General features: G+C 36.9%; 1 pseudogene; it reads left to right on the forward strand.

The window, feature by feature from the left end:
- The first annotated feature begins 1489 nt into the window (after positions 1 to 1489).
- Positions 1490 to 5631, forward strand: LOC143671982 (protein NipSnap homolog 2 pseudogene; annotated as a pseudogene).
- Positions 5632 to 6000: the final 369 nt, after the last annotated feature.

Below are 6000 nucleotides of genomic sequence, written 5' to 3' on the forward strand. Positions count from 1 at the left end.
ACAAATTTTTTAAAAACCGTAGGACTGTACAACACAAACATGAATCTTAATGTAAACTATGGGCTATAGATTAGTACAATTAAACTAATATTCTTTCATCAATTGTAATAAAGTTACCACGCTAATGCAAGTTGTTAATAATAATAGAGGTATATGGCAACTGTATTTTCTGCATGATTTTTATGTAAACCTTCCACTTTCCTAATAAAATTTGTATTAAAAATTAAATGATATTAGGAATATTCAAAGAGAAGAATAGAATTTGAAGGACTATTGAACCAGCAGTCAGGTTATTGTTTGTTTGTTTTTTTTTACCCTCTAATATTCCCCAGCCAGAACTCAACATAGCTCAAAACCTGTGGGTGGACATTAATGCAGACAGACAAATCTCCAAGAGAAGCCCTCTAGATCTGTCTCAAGCAGCTAAAAAAGGATCTATTAATTCTCAGAAAGTTAAAAAAAAAATCCCTTAATTTTTCTTATCTGATTTTTTTCTTCCATTCTCTTGTGCCCCCAGGCCCCAAACAATAATGTAAAGTGTTGGGAATTGTAGCCCATAAGAGACAAAATTCTGAGAAAGAACTCTTTCACTGCAGTAGCCCCAAAGGTGTGGAGTGAACCCTTTTTGCATTTTTTCCTGCTTCTGATCTCCTGGCAGTGGCCCCAAAGGTGTGGAGTGAACCCTTTTTGCATTTTTTCCTGCTTCTGATCTCCTGCCACTTAACCCCAAATGTGGACATGTGTCATGGTGAGGTATATGAGTCAACTTGGCCAGGTGGTGGTGCCCATTTGTTTGGCTGGGCAAGTGCTGGCCTGTCTGTTGCTATGAGGACATTTCATAGAATTAAATCATAATCATGTCAGCTGCATCCACAGCTGATTGCATTTGTAATCAGTCAATGGGAATGTCTTCTGCTATGAAGGATGTTTAATTTAATCACTGGGAGGCTTTTAAGGAGGTTTCAGAAGAGACAGTCTCTCCTTGCTTCAGCCAGTGAGCCTCTCCTATGGAGTTTATCCAGACCATTAATCAGAGTTATCAGTTTCACAGCCTGCCCTACAGATTTTGAACTCTATGTTCCCATGGTTACATAAGACACTTTTATAAATTTTATATCTATGGATATTTCCTGCTGATTCTGTTTTGCTAGAGAACCCTAGCTAATACAACATGTTTGCATAAATTGTGCGACAGAACAGACTATCTAAAGTCCAGGCTTTCTGGCTGCTGGACCAAAAGGTGGAGCTCTAGAAAAGTGGAAATTACCAGGGAAATCACAGAGAAGACGGAGTTCAAAACAGCTATCCTTTAAATTTGTTTATGAACTGTTGGGTTCAACCTTCAAACTGCATGCATCTATTGACACAAAATAGCATACATAGACTTTGAGAACTGAAGGGATAGAACATAACCCAAGTCCCAGATTAGCTACTAGATGGAGCAAAGCTTGGGAAAATCCAAACAAGATAGCAAGATTTTGAAAGCTTAATGGTCAATGGAACTACAACTCACACAAATCTGGTCAAATCCCAACTGGTCAGTTTACTGCTAAAACAAAAGCTATCAACTTTCTCCTTAGTATTTAAGCAAGATTCAGGGTCTCAAAACATAATATTCTAGATATCCAGGAAAACAATCCAAAACTAATTGCTATATGAAGAATGAGGTAGATCTCAACTTGCAAGGGAAAAGAATCAACAGACATCAGTGCTGAGAAGACATAAATATTGGAAGTAACTTGCAGAAAATTTAAAGTAGCTACTATAAGACTGCTTTATAATAGGTAAAGACTAAAATTCTTGAAATTAATTGAAAGAAAATTTCAGTAAAGAAATAGAAGATGGAAAGAAAAGCAAAAGGAAAATTTAGAACTGAAAAAATAAAATAATTTTTTAAACCCTCATTGGAAGGGCTTAATCACAAAATAGAAATGACAGAGTAGAGAGTTAATAAAATCAAAGATAGCATAAATCAATGTAAATTATCCAACAGGATCAGGATTAGGGTGATGCAAATGAGGCACTCACTTCAGTCATAAAGTTTAAGGAGGTACCAAAACACCCAGTAATCAAGATAAATAACATTTTAAGGAAATATTGTTTTAAAATTAAAATTGAAGCAAAAACCCAAGATGAAAAAAATAGAGGATTAGCAATAGTGCTATGCTGAACCATATAGGTGTCTGAAGGAAAACAAATACTAGTGACCTAATCTAAACAACTAAGGCAGAAAAATTGGATTAAGAAAAAAAATAGTTGTGAGACCTTTGGAACAACACCAAAAGGTCTAACTTTCCTGTTATTGGACTCCCAGAATGAAAGGGGAAAAAATAGAATGCAGGAAAAAAAGATTTGAAAAAATAAACACTGAAAACTTGCTAAATTTGGTAAAGGACATAAACCTACAAATTCAAGAAGTTCCTTGCTGAACATCGACAACAACGAAAAAATGATGAAAGCAGCCAGAGAAAAATGGTATGTTAGTTACAGGGGAATAATGGTTTGTGTGACTGAACTTCTTATCAGAAACCAAGGAGGAGAGGAAGGTATGAAACAACATTGTTAAAGTGCTGAAAGATGAGAAATGTCAACCCAGAATTCTACATGCAGGAACTATTTTTAATGAGTAAAAATGAAAATAAAAGATTCTCAGATTAAAAAAAAACTAAGATAATTCACTGCCAAGAAATATACGTTAAAAGAATTCTTAAAGAGGGTGGGCCATGGTGGCTTAACATGGTGGCTCCGCCTGCCATGCTGGAGACTTGGGTTCAATTCCCAGAGCCTGCCCATGCAAAAACAAAATTGGATTCTTAAAGAAAATTCTTGATGCAAATGTGACATTATACGACAAAGAAATTTGTAGTATCAGGAATTAAGAAAGAGCAATAGAAATTGTAAATATCTGGGTAAATATAACAAAAAGACCATTCTACTGAGTTCTTTTTAATTGAAAGTAAAATTATAAAATTGTCTTATGCTGTTTTCAGTATATGTAGATGTGATGAATAAGACAACTAGAACATAAAGAGTGGTGGGTAAAAATGGCCTATGAGATGATATATTTCTAAATCCTACTTAAAGTGGAAAAATATTATTGAAAATTAGACTGAGTATGCTAGGTAAGTTAAATATCTATATCCTAATTACTAGATCAACCACTAAAAAATATGCAAAGAAATACAGTAAAAAAAGCATGATATAGTCAAAAAATTAAAATAGAATACTAAAAAATGTTCAAATAAGTCAAAAGAAGTCAGGAAAGGGAAAACAGAGGAATGAAAAACATAGAGGAGAAAATTATTAAAGAGTAGACCTAAATCTAAACATGTCCAATGATTACATAAAATATAAATAGAATAAATACTATAATAAAAGCCGACCCATTTCTGGTATATTGCATTCTGGAAGCTTTAGCTAACCAAAACAGTATCCAATAAAAAAATTAATTCAAAATATATCAAAGACACAAATATAAGAACCAGGACAATAAAACTCTTAGAAAATTTAGGGAAGTATCTTCAAGATCTTGTGGTAGGTGGTGGTTTCTTAGACTTTACACTGAAAGCATAAGCACTGAAAGAAAAAATAGAGAAATGAAACCTCCTCAAAATTAAATACTTCTGGCCTTCAAAGAAGTTTTTCAAGAAAGTGAAAAGGGGTCGGCCGCCCGGCCGGGGGAGGGATCGCAGTGGCGGCGGCTTCGGCGGCGTCACGGCGGCGCCCGGGCGGTGGGAGCCGAGGCGCCGGAGCAAGACGGCGGCGCGAGTGCTACGGGCCGCCGGAGTGGCCTTGGCCGGCGGCTTCCTGCAGCGGGCCGCTCCCCGCAGCCTTCTGCCCGAGCTCCGAAAACTGACATCTTCCAGTATCAGACCTCGAGAAGACAGCTGGTTAAAATCCTTATTTGTTCGGAAAGTTAATCCAAGAAAAGATGCTCATTCCAATCTCCTAGCCAAAAGGGAAACGAGCAGTCTGTACAAAATACAGTTCCACAGTGTTAAACCGGATTGCCTAGAAGTATACAACAACATTTGTCAAGAGGTATTGCCGAAGATTCATGAAGATAAACATTATCCTTGTACTTTGGTGGGGACTTGGAACACATGGTATGGTGAACAGGATCAAGCTGTTCACCTCTGGAGGTATGAAGGAGGCTACCCAGCCCTCACGGAGGTTATGAATAAACTCAGAGAAAATCAGGAATTTACACATTTCCGTAAGGCAAGAGGCGACATGCTTCTCTCTAGGAAGAATCAGCTGCTGTTGGAGTTCAGCTTCTGGAACGAGCCTGTCCCCCGGTCAGGACCTAACATATATGAACTCAGGTCTTACCAGCTTAGACCAGGAACCATGATTGAATGGGGCAATTACTGGGCTCGTGCAATTCGCTTCAGGCAGGATGGTGACGAAGCAGTTGGAGGATTCTTCTCTCAGATTGGGCAGCTATATATGGTGCATCATCTTTGGGCTTACAAGGATCTTCAGACAAGGGAAGACATACGGAATGCAGTGTGGCATAAACATGGCTGGGAAGAGCTCGTCTACTATACAGTCCCCCTCATTCAGGAAATGGAGTCCAGGATCATGATCCCGATGAAGACCTCGCCCCTGCAGTGACGCCAGAGCGTTGACTGGGACGTGCCTACGCAGATTGACGGTAAGGGTTTCTCTTTGGTTTAGTTTATGGTATACATTGTACATCAGGTGTAAAGGAAACACTGAAGTGTAACCTGCTGTATATAGCTTGTGAGAGACCGCTTTTCTTTACAAGTCATAATCACAAGAAAGGAAACAACTACAACTTGACTGATTGTGACAGTACTCTAGTCCTCTCTGAAACAAAGCTGTGTTGGTGGAGTATACTTTATAAATCCCTAGGCACCCCCACCCTCTAAGAAAAGAAGGCCCCCATTAAAATTTGAGTCATCTCCAAATAAGAACCTAACTATGAAAATTTAGCCATTTCTTTATAAAAAAGCAAATCTGTTTTATAATTCCAGATTTTTAGGCAAAATTTCTTATATCGGGAAGAAATGCAAATTTTGTCTACTTTCTCTGGCATTTTTTTCTGAGTCTCAAACTAGGAACAAATTATAAGTATCCCCAATATCTGCAAATATTTTAATTCACTCTCACTGGTAATCAGTCAGCATATTAAAAATGTGTCATTACCCAGCTGATAGTGGTTGGCAGATACATTTAATAAGTAGTTCAGTTTGCATAGAGTGTATTGTGATGTCTTCATGTGAGGGGAAAAATCGGCTTGAACTTGTGTCATCCGTGATTTTGAAATGAACACCTTGAATAGCACTAATTTTTATTTGTAATATTTTTCTATAATGAAATAAGTAGCACTAGAAAAAGAGGTTTTTATTTTGTAAGCAATCATTTGTGACCTCAAACATCCTCTGGTTAAAATTTTAATACACTTACAGCAGGTGCTTCCAAGATCATGTATGAAGGGTGGTGCATGTTGAGATTTTAATTGGCATAAAGCTGCATACCTTGTCTAGCTGTTTGATTTAGTTTTTTAATATAGCGTGCCAATTTTTTGTCTGTAATCATGTGAAAGTCCTGTTGAAATGAAAAATTCTGTCAGCCCCCAAATTAAAGAATTTATGTGTAAAATATAGTGTGAATAAATGTCCAACTTTTACATGTGAATGGTTTTCTGCAAGAACATTTAAAAATTAATAAAATCCTCTTAATTTTCAAAAAAAAAGAAAGTGAAAAGGTAGCCAACTCAATAAGAGAAACTATTTGGAAACCACATATCTGATAAGAGTTTAGTATCCAGAATATATAAAGAAATCCTATATCTAAACAATGAAAAGACAAACAATCCAATTAAAATATGGGCAAAAGACATGGACAGACATTTTTCCAAAGAGGAAATACAGATGGCTAAGAAGCACAGGAAAAGATGCTCATCTTCACTAGCTATTAGGGAACTGCAAAGAAAAACCACAATGAGATATCATTTCACACCTATTAGAATGG

This window comes from Tamandua tetradactyla, chromosome X (assembly GCF_023851605.1).
Source record: "Tamandua tetradactyla isolate mTamTet1 chromosome X, mTamTet1.pri, whole genome shotgun sequence".
Lineage (NCBI taxonomy): Eukaryota > Metazoa > Chordata > Mammalia > Pilosa > Myrmecophagidae > Tamandua > Tamandua tetradactyla.